This window comes from Podarcis erhardii (assembly GCF_964252035.2).
Source record: "Podarcis erhardii genome assembly, chromosome: 12".
Taxonomy (NCBI): Eukaryota; Metazoa; Chordata; class Lepidosauria; order Squamata; family Lacertidae; genus Podarcis; species Podarcis erhardii.
Window position 1 is genome coordinate 26,055,738 of NC_138513.1, and position 15,840 is coordinate 26,071,577.

A 15,840-nucleotide genomic window follows, 5' to 3' on the forward strand; every position below is an offset into this window, starting at 1 on the left:
CTTCTAGTTTAAATATGAATTACTTCTGTTAAAACATTTTCACAAATCCGGGGCATTTGTCTTTATTTAACCTTTTCACAGTCTCTGCCTTTCTTTAAAGTACACTTAGTCCAATTTCTTCTATTACTCAAGGAGGTATTTAATACATGACTTAGTGTCATTTGCATTATACAAGAAGATTAACTTTACAAGCTGCGCTATTAATCTGAGTAGCTCTACATATTGACCTATGAAAGAGCATAATTGTTAGCTTAATTAAGTTAATTAATTGTCACACTCTGATGAACTTAGTATTGAGAGGAAATTAAAGGCAAATAGAAATTGGCATTCATTGGTTAGAAATCATATTTCATGGAATGTTATAGTGCATTCTATTTAGATGACACAAACATCTATTGTATAGTTAAAGCTATGCAGGCAATTAAGAATGTTAAATGCTAATAATTTTGGAGTATTCTTTCTGATTGATAATCTGTCAAGTTCTCCTGGATCAGATAAAGATATGCCTTGGAAAATGTATACTAGAATTGTCTGATTTCTCATGTGTGGTCTGATAATGAGAGAACTTGGAATGAAAACACAACCATTCTTGTTTTCCTTACTGTCCCACAAGAATTTAAGTGAGCCCTTCAGCACACAATGAATGACTTAACCGGTGTGATATATATATATATATATATATATATATATATATATATATGTGTGTGTGTGTGTGTGTGTGTGTGTGTATGTGTATGAGAGAAAGGCTCATAACCCATCCATAGCCTAGGAGTATTCGTCTACATTTACTTTTCTGTGGGCTGCTTGTAAAATTACTGTTATTGTTGCTGCTAAAAACCCCCGCAAACCATCTGGAGACATTGTGGGGTTTAAAAAATTATGCATGGGGAAAAGAATGGATAGTGTTACTCTCTCATAATACTAGAATTCAGGATTATGTAATGAAACTAACAAGCAGAAGTTTAAGAGCCTCTCCCACACCTGAAAGATCATTATTATCAGGAAGCTTGTAATCAAATTACGAAATTCATTCCCACGAGAAGTGATGATGGCCACTAGGTTAGATGTCTTGAAAGAAGGGGATTAGACAATTCATGGAGGACAGGTCTATACATGGCTACTACTGAAGATGGCTGCATCAAACCTTCAGGATCAATAGAATTTTGTCTCTGAACAGCAATTACTGGGGGCAACAATGGGAGAGTTATCTCGTGCTCTGCATTTGGGCTTCCAGGAAGCATCTGCTTGGCCACTGTGGGTAACAAGATTTGGTTCTCGAGTACGAAATGTAAACATGATGTAACTCCTGGTGCTGAAAAGGACCCAAAAACCCCTCCCCTTAGTTGGTTCCTCTCTAGCAAGTCAGGGGAATCAGCATCCAGAGATCAATTTATGCAATCCAGTATGCCATACAGAAAGATCTTTGCACAGTAGATAAATCTGGTTGGTACAAGTAAGTGAGCCAAGGAACATGCCACAAACCAAACAGGAAGTCAAAAAGTCCTTCCACTGGCCACACCTGAGGAAAGATGAATGAAAATCACAAGAGTTGTTTTAAAAATATTTTATTGAAATTTTTCAGTGGACAAACAAGGGAAAGAAATGAAATCCAAAAAAGCAAAAAGAAGAAGTTGCTTGAAAATGTATTACAATACAATATGTAGGTATGTAAGTAGGTCTTCCACATCACCTTCTAACCTGTCCTTTTACCTGGAGTTGCCAGGGATTGAGTTTAAGAGCTTATTCATGTAAAACATGACACTCTCCCACTGAGCTATGATTGTACCATAACACTTCCAAGAAAACTATTCCAGAGCATTCTTGATAATAAATAAAGTTTGCTAACGCCCAGTAATGTCTAGACGTTAGTTCTGGTACACAGAGTGATATCTTTCTTCTCTGTAATGGCATTGTGTCCTATGTCACTTGTTCAACATGTGCATTAAATAACTCAATTCCTGTGCTTTTTAGAGTTTCATTATGCTAATACTATCATTCTAGTATTATGAAATTATTGCTGTTTTGTTCAGTAATCTTTGGTATCTTCCAATTAAAAATGGCCAAATCTGTTATGCCCTTTGTTATTCTGACAATGGCATAGGTAACAATTACTCATCATCCCATAATGAATCATTTTTATCAGAGTCTTGTGTCTCTTCTATATATATAGAATAAATATTTATGTTTTCTCATTTTTCTGAAGTAGAAGATACAGACAAAATAGGTTTGAAGTGTCAGCTATAATTCATTGCTCTCAAGGAACGGTCTTATTCTGATACTGCATGGAAAGAAAAAAAACCTATCTAAATCATTTCACTGGCAAAGCTTATAACCAAGATAGCATCAGCATTTTCCTCCTTGAAAATATATCTGCCATAAATTAAATCTTCAGTATTAAAATGTCTGTGACAAGTTTAACCCCACCATTGCCATATATGTGTTTAGTAGCAAGGAATTTATGTATAGCTTTAAAAGAAAGGACAAATGAAAGTTAAAATGGATCTGTAGTGGGATTTTCAGTTGCTCTGTTAAAATAATACACCGAATCCTGCTAGAAATTGAATAAATAAAGTGTTAATCCCTTTTCCAGGCAGGTTGAAATTATAAGGTGTATGTGAGTACAGTTATGTGGGCACCAACATCCCTAGACTTGGTGTATCTTTCATTTTTTGTTGGGGTTTTTTAATGAAATGTCAGTGCTCAGGTTTAATTAGAAACTATGGCATAGCTGTCAAGTGTCCCTTATTTGAAGGGACAGTCCCTTATTCCAGCGCCATGTCCCGCTGCTGTCCCTTATTGATAGATGTCCCTTAAATGTCCCTTAAATGATGCCCCTTAAATTTCAAAGGAAGCAGCTCCTCTCCCTCCCTCCCTGCCGGCCAGGGAGGAGGGAGGCTCCAACTGTGTTGCTTGGCTGCGTTGCTCACCCAATAAGAAGTCTAAGAACGACTGGCGGGTGGAGCTTGCATGCCTTGTGTGTGGCTAGTTAATGCAAGCTGAGGGGTTTTTTGAATGCTGGACGCCATTTTGTTGCACGTGCTGCTGCAAACTTTGCAGTGCAAAGCCAGGCCAGGGAGCCATCTTAAGTTGAGGCTGCATAGGCCTTGTGGTGCATGTGATTCAGATTCTATTCAGTTGAACCTCTGGTTACAAAGTTGGTTGGACAGTGTTCTCGAGGCTACCAACATGAGTTTGACCAGACTGCAGGAGGACAGGAAGACTGGAGTACCTGGAACAGGTGAGGCTGCAGGTCCCTTATTTTGGCTGCTGGTCCCTTATTTTCAAGGCTGCTGGTCCCTTATTTTCAAATCTGTAAGTTGACAGCTATGAACTATGGCTACATCCAATATTGTCAGCTCATTTGTAGAAAAGAGATCTATGCATAGGACAAGACTTCCCACTTCCTCTCCTGTCCCCTGCAGCCTTCGATGCCCCACAAGGTTGCAGATTTAGAGGATCAGAGGGGACTAAAGGAAGGAGTTGAAGGTAAAGTCCTGCCATGCATGTGGAAGTCCACTCCCGTCTCCATGGGTATCACCCTGAGTCGTACCTCTTCAATGGTGAGAGAAAGTTATGGCACGCTGCAGAGATGCAGACAGACTGCCCTCTTCACTTAACCAGCAGCTCTAACCAAGACATTTTATGGGAGGATTAGACTTCTGGGCACAAAATGGTGGGCTCTGGTTGCAATTATGCTTTAAACTAAAGCTACTTCTGTTGCGGTTCTTGCAGGCTGCTTTATCATTACTGTTTTATTTTACTTTACCTGGATCATGTTAGGGTGGCTCTGTGGGTTAAACCATAGAACCTAGGATTTGCCGATCAGAAGGTCAGCGGTTCGAATCCCTGCAACGGGGTGAGCTCCCATTGCTCGGTCCCTGCTCCTGCCAACCTAGCAGTTCGAAAGCACGTCAAGTGCAAGTAGATAAATAGGTACCGCTCCGGTGGGTAGGTAAATTGTGTTTCCGTGCGCTGCTGTGGTGTGCCAGAAGCGGCTTAGTCATGCTGGCCACATGACCCGGAAGCTGTACGCCGGCTCCCTTGGCCAATAAAGCGAGATGAGCGCCGCAACCCCACAGTCGGCCACGACTGGACCTAATGGTCAGGGGTCCCTTTACCTTTACCTTTACCTTTACCTGAATCATGTCTTCCAAGGGAATGAGGGTGTACGTTCTGATATTATTCATTCATTTTATTCTGTTTTCTTTATCTCAGTGCCTGGCATCAAAAGAGCTTATTCACGTGCACCCAAGGATTAGATGTTACCCGACCAGTTAATTGTAATAATGATATGGAGTGGTATTAATTAATCCATAGTCAGTGTAGGCAGTGTCAGTCGGTGGCCTCTGATAAGGCTATACCATTTTTTCTTCAGGAACTGGGTTGGCCTTTCAAGGTTCATGATTTATCACCTTTCTCACCCTCTGCTTTCGTAAGACGTTGACTGTTCATTTAATGAAATTTTGCCTGCCAATAATATATCTCGGCACCCTTTCAGCCTTACTCATCACAAGCATCATTCCCGCTCTTAGTGAAATTTACCAATGTAATTAATATCCTCAGGCTGCCTGTGATCTGTGTTTGCCTAAGAAGGTAGTACTATCTTAATTAGCTTCTACAATATTAGGTGATATTTTAGCTTGACAAAAATATTTGAGAAATAAGTATTTTTAAAAATTAAAAAATTCTGCTACTTTCTTTAGGTAGCTTTCACAATGTATCTGCTTTGGAAAATACACAACACTTTGAAATATTGCCCATCTACAAGCATTGTTTGGTATTGAAGTAACCAGCAGCGATCCAAATGCAATGGTACCAGTCTTACTGTAGCATTAAAAAAGAAGAAGTTTTGTGTCTATGGTGTCAAGAATAATATAACTGATCATGTGGCAGTTTCTGTTTTCAAACTGCATTATCATTTCAGTAATGATAAGAATACTATTAATGTGATGCAGAAAAATTAATTACTATGATAAGGCAATGAAACTTGTTTAATAGAGCATAATCAGTAGCTAAAGTTTTCAGCATACATTTTTATTTCTTCTTAGAATAAAAGAGGGCTGTGTCACTCTCTGTTTAATAGTGAATAATTCCATTTTAAGGCTATATATGAGTGAAAGAGTAGTGGAACACCATTTATTGTTGAGGGAAAAGAGTTCTACCTCTTCAGATCTCTATTGGTTTGCCTGGCTTTGCAAGGGATGTTCTGAGCTACTTTTGCTTCTGTGAAATGAGTGTCTTGTGATTCTCACGGCAGTTCTTTAGATTTCCAGATGTACTCCCCAAAAGTCTCAAGTCACCCATGTCTATATCACGGCAAAGTATCATCAATAAGAAGTGTTCCCATTAATATTGGGGAGTATTGTAACCTAAGTGAATCCAATAAATTGGCTGTTCTGTGCAGAACACTATAATAATTATTGTTAACAGATAACATTTAAAACTAAACTAAAATCCTGAGAAGTAGATACTTACTGTAAAGACTCATTTATCCAGCTAGGAAAACTTGTTGGAGCGAATATGTCTTTAGTTCAGTGCAGATAGTGGGCACATGCATATCTCAATGGGAGTGCTATTCCACAGAACAGGGGCAGCCACACTAAAAGCCCTGTTGTGAGTTATTGCAGAGTGGGCTTCTTTAGAACTTGCCAGCCCACAGTAATAAAAAGCAATCCTAGTCATCAAGGGTACCTGCACCTCCAGTGACAGAACTGGATCCAGTTTCACCTCAAACTTCACACTTTGCTACTTCAGGGAGAGTGAAACCACATCCAGGACAGGCGACTTACTGACCTACCAGATCTGGGGATATTTTGCAACTTGGGGGCGGCATAGTCAATAAATACAGTCGGGTCCAAGGTGTTTTGTTTTTTGGGAGTGGCTGCACTATTGCCTCTTTCAAGGCAGCCAAAGCTTCATTCATTCACCGCACCCTGAACCCACCCAATAATGAAAGGTAGTCCTTTGGAAATAGGAATGAAATAGGAATGAAAAGTCATTTCAAATTATTACTATTCTGATGTGGCCCAACCTTCTCATTCATCCATGATTATTGTCACTTCTTTGGAAGCACCCCATAAGAATATTGTTCCCCACATGTATACCTTACATGTCAGAGAGCATACACCTGCCTTTGTATCTATGAACTTGGCACACAAAGTGCATTTCTGGCACAGGGCCGCTTTCAAACAAGCATACATTCCACTTTAAACCTCTGGCAACACCCGTGCTATTTTCTAGAAAAAGAGGTACCTCCTTTGCTTTCTTATAATGGCACTGCCCCCTAACTAAGAGGTGCAGAAATTGAGTTCCTGTGAGTTCCTGCTGAAAAAAAGCCCTGGAATGCTGTAAAATTAGAGAGCTGTGGCATGTTACCTGTACTATTATTTTAATTGACCCTAAGATTCATCTTTGTTCTATAGACAGGCGCTCAATAGAATAATAGTTCTACCTGCTGATAGTTAAAGCTTATAATTATACCATGATACAAACAGTTTAAACAACTCTGCATCAACAGATTTAATATAAAATCATTTAGACTCTTGAAATTATGTACACTTCAAACCTTGAGTCAAAAGCAATTAATGTGTCTCCTTAGTGATACCACCTACGCTTATATAACGAACAGTAAAAGACCATCAAGTTCCACAACAGAGAGGACAACTTAAACAAACACTAAGCAGCCAAGTTGCTGTATTGCTGTTGCTGTTCCTAATCAGACTTTTGTATTCACTTTGTGTGCTTAATAATTACTCATGGCACTTAAAGACCTATACTGGCAGTAGGAGCTATACTGCTTTGATTCCTTATAATACTGGGCACGTTGTAAAGAAAACATTGACACGTCTTTGCAGCATCGTGTAATGTATTAATGAATAAGGCAGAGAGATACAAAACGCCTATCTTGCTTGTCTAAATTCCATTTCTTTCAACTTTCCATTTTTTCTTCTAATTTGTTTAATTTGCAATAAAGTGCTGTCATTTGATTTGTTAAAACCTCCCTCCAAAAGCACATGTGAATGCAAAGTGATAAGAACCCATTACAGATTAAGACCAAGTAAAAAATAATGCATGCATTTAACCATAGCGTTCACCCTTCACTCAAAGGTTAGGATGGGTCATGAATTAACACTTTGGATTTGAATCTCACTTATAATATATCAAGCAACAGCTAGGTGGAAACTTCAACTGGTTCAAAAGGCAAAAGCAATAATGTTAACTGGAATATTTGAGTCAATAGTCAATTAGTTGTCTATATCCTGTGAATATGTTGTGCTCTTACTGTGTTTTATTATGGCTTTTAATAGTACAATAGTCAAATATTATACTAGTAAACAACCTTGTAGATTGTATGGATGAAAAAGTAAACATAACATGTCAGAATGCCAAGAGTTTGCAAACTTAAGTGCATTCAATAGTCTCAGTGAAGCTAATAAAATCTCGAGTTTATTTTCTTTTGGGTCCAACACATACCTGGAAAGCGCTTTGAAATAGTTGATATTACATCTGTTGTGAAAAGTGAGCGTTTTTAGTGCTATAGGTATAATATACTTGTTCTGTCATGGAAGTGCATAATTCTAGTAACAGCGAAATTGTATTTACCTCTGGATCCTTATTTAGATTTGGTATCATCAAGTCACATCAAACTGCATACATAACCACCCAATCATTTAATTTGTGTTATTAAATATATTGTTTGTATCCGCATGTAGTTACTGAAAACTGTACAAAAGCATCAGTAAATAGCAGTCTTAATTGTAGTGGCTGCAAGCTAGAGAACATTATGTGTAGCCAAGTCTCACTGGCTGTCATGGAAAGCCAAGAACGGCGTACGCAAGCCATTGAATAGCTAACAGTGGGGAAGCACTGGCTGTGCTTAACATTGCTCGCTTGCTGGATCACAGCCAGTGTCTGTACTAGACCACTGCCTGCTCTTCGGCTTTGACGCTTCAGCAGGAGGTTTTTCAGTTAAATCAAAGATAGCACTTGGGTAGATTTTTCTGAAAGTTTGCAATTTGGAGATATATAACACTTACTTTTGTTTCTGAAAGTAGGTCTTCTATTTCCACAAGTGATACCTGCAAAGCCTGTAATCATTTCATGCACTCAAAATCCATAAAAATACAAACGCTGCAGTTGTTTCTTCCTTCCTGTCAAAATTAGATCTTATGATTCATGAATATCTCTGTTCTTAGGGAAGCTTTCTAGCCTGCCATGTTACACAACCATGTGGGACATGACCACATGCATAAAACCACATATGGGAAAGTCACCCAGAATCCCAGGATGCTCTTTTTCTCTCTAGAGAGGGACCTGTGATTGTATCTTCCTTCTAGCGGCCTATCTCTTCTCTCAGCTAGTTGTGGTTGTACTTATTCAGTAGCGTTAGAATCCTGAGCTTGCACTGTAGAACTAAAGATGCTTGTTTAGACTAGAAACCCCATTCTGATGTCAACTGTTGGCAACCTACAATTTTGCAAAGCTCTCTGTTCTCTTTGGAAAGCAAGTGGACATTGCTTTTGATCCACATTTTCTTCTTCTTCTAAACTCCATGTAAGGTTTTTTGGAATGCTTCATTGCTGAGGCAGGGGAGCTGGAGAAAGAATGCAATGCCATGATTAAAGTGAAGTTCATTTTGATATTACAAGGTCATTATATAAAACTGTAGATCATAAGCCAGCTAATCACATCAGTGTAAAGTACCTTTTAAAAATGGCAGCTGTTTGTTACACAGCAACCTACAAAATTCTACTTGAAGTTGTGTTTTCCCCCCTGAATGTAAGACAAAAGTAAGGATTATATAACGCTGCGTTGGAAAAATTTGTTTGTGAATGGATTGAGTTCTGTTACACTTCTGGGTACGAAGATCAGCCTGAAATTCAGTGAACCCTTAAAACTTATGTCACAGATGAAGTGTCAGGCAGGCTCCCCTGAGGGTTTTTGTCTGGAGACTAGGAAATAAATTGAAAACACCAAGAATTTTGTTAGTGTTTTTGGGAGCATTTAATGCATTTGACATTTATCCTACGTGGTTTTAAGTTAGTCAGTGGTACACTATATTGTACCATACTTAATTTCTGTTGAAGTTTCTAATAGCATCATAGCCAGAAAAAATAAATAAAGACTAGCTGAATTGTTCAGGTCATTTAAAAATGGAATGAGCCATTATTTGAGAATCTGGTGATGAAGTTAATGCATATTTATTAGACAGGAGGAGTATATATTCTCTGTGACAGATGTGGTCTCCTGCCCTTCTTTCTTTTCATTCAGCAGTCACAACTTCTTCGCTATCTTGTTCATTTATCGGTTGACATAAAAATGATACTCTTGGGACTGTCAAGGCCACTTTTGGAAAAAAGAATTCTCACGAGAGCTCAATTCTTCTTTTGATCAGTGTTCATTAAGTTGACATGTGCATGCTTGTATTCTTTTGGGATTTAACAAAATTAAACACCAGTATTCTAATGAAGTATTTTGTTGAAACCCAAGAGGTAGGAAAGAAGGGGGAAAGGAGAACCTTTCTTTTGTTTTTATACAAAGGATGTTCTATATGTAGTGCAGCCAGCATAGTCCCAAACTGGTTTGAGTTTTATTTAACTGCAACTTTTAAGTTACCGAGAAAGAGAGAGGGAGGGAGAGAAATCAAGCATTCAGAGGAGTTGCAACAGGGACAGTGCTATAAGGTTTTTCTGTTGCTTCTGTTAGTATTTTTGTTTGTTTCTTATTTAGATTTATATCCCACCCTTCAAATGCATGACCAGAGTGCCTTATGGTACATTAAATTACCATAAAATAACTAATACATTCAACTAAATGAAAAACATCAATCCTATAAAAGCAGCATTCAATTGAAACAGATCAACAACATTTTAAGAGCTAAAATTAATAGGTCTTCACCTGATACTGTAAAGACATCACAGTTGTTCAGTGGCTGAAAATCTTACGTTTTGGGTTCTAACTTGAGCCCTGTTTGTCTGTGCTTAAAAACTTGTTTCACATTTATAGCTGAGTGCCTGAGCCTTAGTGGTGAAAATGAGAGCTCCAGCACTAGCACTCAGTAGTGTTACTGACATCAGTGTGTAATGTATGTAACCCAGGATCAGAAGAGGAAAGCCCAGAGCCCAGCACAATGGTACCAGTTTCGTTTTAACGATTTATTAATTTTCCCTATTCAAGAACTCTTAAGATTTACACATGCATAGGCTCTGAAGGGATGTAGCAACCAAAGATAGTTGCTCTGTCTAATTAGATGGGCAAATCTAGCAGCACAGAGAGATGGTTAGAGCTGGATGATTGGTAGAAGCTTCACACTGCCACTTGAGGTGCTGCAGAGGTTTTTACCAAAAAAAATTCTGTTCCCAGAGATCTTGTACTGTTCCTGCCTCTAGTTCTTCACTCCTCACAGCCTGTTTTCTCTGATTTCTCTGTTCAAATTTATATGGCAGGCAAGTTGCCATTATGATTACAGGGGTCGCTAGATTAGTCAAGTAGCTGTTGTATGGCTACTACCTTGACTCTGCAATCTCAGCCAATTCATGCCTTGTTAACTTTTAATGAAGGTAGCTCACTTCTTGGTTTTTAAAGACAAAGTCCTGTTTATTTGAGAGAACCGTCAACGGCTCTCAGCCATTTCAGCAGAACAAGCATTCATTCAAACATTCAACCATTCATTTAGCTTATGATTGATTGCATTAAAAATAGCAATATTTTACATTTGACAGAGTATGCATGAATACATGGGTATATTCACAAGACTTTAAGAGACAAATTTTGCATAATAATATTTGACAACTCTGTAAGCACTGTGTGAAACTCCCATACTCTTATTCTTTTCTTGCTATCTGTATTTCCAACAATTCTGATTCTTGACTAGAGGAAAGAGTATACATGGGTGTGTACATGAGTCCTTGGTCACTGAAAGTGTTTGCACTAGCTTGAGTGCTGGCAGGAATCTTGGAAACAGCTATATTTCTGCACTGCACTAATTCCTTCCTAAATTCCTTCCATTAATTTAAATGAGTATCATGCAGCTAAATGAGAATCGTACAGTTCAGATTTGATACGCTGCCTTAGTTGCTATGCAACTGGTTTTACATTTTGGAAAGCCTGCTCTCTACCTGGTATTGATGATTCAGCAGTGCAACTCCTAGAATTGGCATTTCAAAAGCAAAGGAATTACTTGAAGCAGCTAATGGCACATGAACTGCATTTTGGAGTCCATTTTGCCTCTTGCCCCTAAAACGTCAACTGCAGCTGCCTGCTTTTCTGTCTGACTCCTTGACCAGCTGAAATGTTTTTAAAAGCTTGATTTCCCAGTCCCAACCCCTTCCCACCTCTCATTACCCTTTTATCTGTTTCTTAATTTTTCCTCCTTCCATGGTTAAGGACAGGATAGCAAATATTCAGCCATTATGCAGAGGCCCATGTTGTTCCAATTTTAATTGTTCTCTGATTCTGCAGTTGTTACAGATAATGAAACTACTCAACAAAGTACTGTTATATCTTTTCCTATAAACATTAACAGACAGTTTTCAAATTAAGTCAATTCCCCCGCCCTAACTTATAAGTAATAAAATGCTGATCTGAAAATAAGCATTATTACCTTGCATTTTTGAAACTTAATCCCATGGCAATATTACATCATATATTCATAAGGATACATGCTGTTCATTTCCTTCACTGTAAGCCAACCAGGCTTGTAGAAAATATACTGAGGACCTTTTAATTTATCGTGGATTTGACTAGATTATAGATCTGCATTTAAAATTAATCTAGATTTTTCCCCATTGGAAAGTGTTTATTTAGAAATTGAATTACCACCAATACATTATTTTTAATTATTCTAACTGATAATCCTAGTGGCACAAAAATACCTTGCTGTTCCATCTCATACATTATGTGTATAACAATAACTAAAACAACATGATCTTAAACCACTTGTTCTTAAATAGAAACTGATTTAAGAGCAGTATTCCCTGCTCACTATTTAGTTTTGCCCTTTATTGGTTTTGCTAACATAGTGAAGGCTGGAAGAAAGGGAAAAGATGGTAGTGTCTGGTGAAACTGAGGTTTTTTTAAGGTCTTCCCATTCTGTGACTCCTTTGGCCTGTAATGGCTCTTGCAGTGTCTGCCTTATTTATCTCAGTATAAGCTCTTCTAATATATTTCAAAATATTTCACTGGCCCCCACTGCATGTTGAGTAGAAACTAGAACTTTTATTTGTTTATACTCGGTGCTTTTTTCTGGGGGGACACAGGGGTACGCATACCCCTAAACATTTTGTGAATCTTTGTACTTTTGTCCATTTACTGTATTTATTTTTCCCGATTTGAACTATAAAATGGTGATTTTCTTCAGTCAAAATGAGAGTACCCCTAAACAATTTTCTAGAAAAAAGCACTGTTCATACTCAATGAGGCTATAGCACAGAGGTTACTTTTGAAAGGCTCAACACTTTGTTTCAAGCACACACTCTTTGCAGAGATTTTTAAGATCTTCCTTTACTTTATGCTTTAAACCTGTCACTGGACAGATCAGTTCTTTCTAGGATGGCCGTTGTCCTACACTACCTATAAAACACAGTCCCTTTTACAGTCCCAGGTAGATACAACCTTGTCTGCCTACAGAATGTCCCTATCTTTAGAATCATAGAATTGTAGAGGTGGAAAGGACCACAAGGGTCATCTAGTTCAGCCTCTTGCAATGAAGGAATCTTTTGTCCCAGGTGAGGCTCGAACCCACAGCCCTGAGACTGAGAGTCCTCTTTTCTACCAATGAAGCCATCCCACTGAGAGCCAGTTCACTATCTGTCCCCACTGACAGATAAATCCTATCTGAGTCCTTTCAGATAGCCAGAGACCCACTTCTGCCCATCCCTGTCTCTAATCACAGGTCCCTTCTAACCCACAGGCAATCCCTGCCTGCACTGTCTCAGACAGTCCCTATCAATCTGTTAAACTGTCAGCATCTAACTTAAATTCCTCTCTCTTTCTTTCTCCTGATTGGCTGTTAGACTCACCAGTTTCCATTGGTTACTGGATCAGCAGGAGGTAGACTCAGGGCCTGTCCATCACAAGTTGCTCTAAATTTATTGTACAGCTTCAACCTTTATCTTATTTAATAAAGGGAGGTTTTTTTCCCCGGTACAAAAAAAAATCCCCTACAGTTCTTTTTACAGTAAATTTAATGAAGTGTTTCCAGTAAGTTCATTTTGGCATCTATCATTGCCCACCAAAGTGGGAATTCAATGTAGAATCGTAAATTAATTGCCCTTTATAGTAAATGAAATAAGAATTCCAAATATGCAGCATCAGGACATTTAATTGTGTTCCTCAATTGCTTATCCAATGCATTGGAAAACTGAATCAAGAAAGACAGAAGAAAGCAGCCAAAGGTTGCTAAATGTAGCGCGTAACACAGATTTTGAACTTTACTTAATGATCTGAGTGTTTATTACTATGAAATAAATGCACCATTTCAAGAATTATGGTGGAATTGTAAAACATTAAAATTCTAATTAATTTTGGTCAGAGCCATGCACTCTGCATATTTCCCCTATTTTCTCCCCTGGTATGGGCAACTTGCTTAATAATTGAGATAATTTTATATTTCCTATGCAGTGCTGTCCCCCTTTATACTTGGAAATGAAAGTGTCAATTGTGGTGGAGTAGGATTCTGTGCTGAAGGTACAGACATAGAATCAATGAATTATAGAGACCTTGAGGGTCACCTAGTCCAACCCCCTGCAATGCAGAATTCCTGCCTGCAGCTGTCCCTGCTTGCACTAATGAGCTCAGCAACTTTGGCTGCCCTCCCCAACAAATATCCTGGCTACGCCCATACATTAACACATCACGCCAGTGTGGTTGTGATACAGCAGACTAACATAGCATTCTAACATAATTGCACGTGGACATTTTTAAAATTTAAGAATCTCAAATATTGGGGAACAGTGTGATCAAAGCAGCCTGCACACTCAGCATCGGTGCCTTTGTACAGTTTCTGGCACCCCAACTCTCTCATACAAACGACCATTTTAATTTCCCACATTTTAATTTCCCACAATTCCCCTGATGTTGTGTCACCCCAGGACACTATGGGAAATTAAAATGACCGCCCATCACTGCAGCTTAATACCCACCATCATTTGAAGGGCTCCATCAGTGGGCAATTGACTGACTGATTGCAATCTTGCAGGGAAGGTTTTTAGTTCGACTTGGTTTTTCAGTGTGATAGATAGCATCTCCCTTAGGCTCCCAGCTTCAGATTCTTTCCCCCACTTTTTCACAGCAGCAGGCTCTCCCTCCCTTTCCCATTCTTTAACACCATCTTGGGCATATAGAAGGAAGTGCTCAGAGGGTCGTCCTCTAGAGGGGAAAGTGTATTCTATACAGTGGTGCCTCGCAAGACGAAAAGAATCCGTTCCGCGATTCTCTTCGTCTAGCGGTTTTCTCGTCTTGCGAAGCAAGCCCATTGACGGCTTAGCGGATTAGCGCTATTAGCGGCTTTTAGCGGCTTATCGGATCAGCTGATAAGCGACTTAGCGGCTTAGAAAAAGGGGGGGGAGGAAAAAAACCCCGCAGGAACTCGCAAGACATTTTCGTCTTGCGAAGCAAGCCCATAGGGAAATTCGTTTTGCGAAGCGCCTCCAAAACGGAAAACCCTTTCGTCTAGTGGGTTTTCCGTCTTGCGAGGCGTTCGTCTTGCGGGGCACCACTGTAATCGTGAACAACTGCAAGCACCAGAAAGAACACTCTACTAGCAACAAGAGGAAAGGAAATAGAGTCCCACATTCTTTGACATGGTTAGAGGGTTCTTGGGTTCTTTTGCTTGTTTTTGTTTTGTTTTGTTTTTACAATCAGTTAGTGTATTAATTTTGTTAAATAAATGAATGAAAGACGACTTCATTGTTTGTGAATTCTAATAAAGAGGGACCTGATCTGTTCCCTCTAAGGGAAACCTTCAGGTCCAAGAATAGCAAGTCAGAGTACTCCAACCCTTAACCCATACTCATAATTAGTAGAGAAGGGAAGGAAGTTGGAAAGGCAAACCAAGTTCTTTCTTGCAGAGTACTGCCTCAAATGCATTCTACGTGTGCTTAGGAACGTGGTAGCCTAGGACACCTTGCAAATCTCCAAGACTGAAAAGATAAAAAGCCCTTCCAGATTATCTTTCAGCAAATCCATTTGTCATAATTCATGATTTTTCCATCCATAACACATATTTTTCCATCTATAAGACACCCCCATGTATAAGACGCCCCCTATTTTGGTGGACTCAGATTTAAGAAAACGTGGGAAGACGGTCCAGAGTATAAGATGCCCCCTAATTTTTGACATTATTTTTAAAGGAAAAAAACCTAGTCTTCTACATGGAAAAATACGGTATTTTGTAAAGATTTAGGAAGTTTGAATTTGGTACTACAGCATAATTCTTTCATTTAATTAAGAACACATTCTAGAAATTGGTAGTAATATTTGGATTAAAAACATTATGGGTGAGTGTTTTTTACCATTATAGGTCAAACAATGAAAGTCCCTATTCTGATGAACAGTATATTACATCTTAAAATATTTATGGCTCAATCTTGCATTTAAGAACAGTGTGGTGTAGCAGTTAGAGTGCTGGACTAAGATGTGGAAGAACTGGGTTTAATACCCACAGACCACAAGGCTTACCTAATGACTTTGGATTCAGGTAGGTAGCTGTGTTGGTCTTGACGCAGTCGAAATAAATTAAATAATTGTCCAGTAGAACCTTAGAGACCAACTAAGTTTGTTCTGGGCATAAGCTTTCATGTGCATCTGAAGAAGTGTGCATGCACATGAAAGCTTAAACCC

The 15,840-nt window shown here is 38.8% G+C and overlaps 1 protein-coding gene across 6 annotated transcripts in view; it reads left to right on the top strand.

Annotated features, from left to right (window-relative positions):
- PHF14 (PHD finger protein 14) overlaps positions 1-15,840 on the top strand; it is a 124,577-nt gene that overhangs the window by 97,932 nt on the left and 10,805 nt on the right. The gene's annotated exons all lie outside the window — the stretch shown is intronic.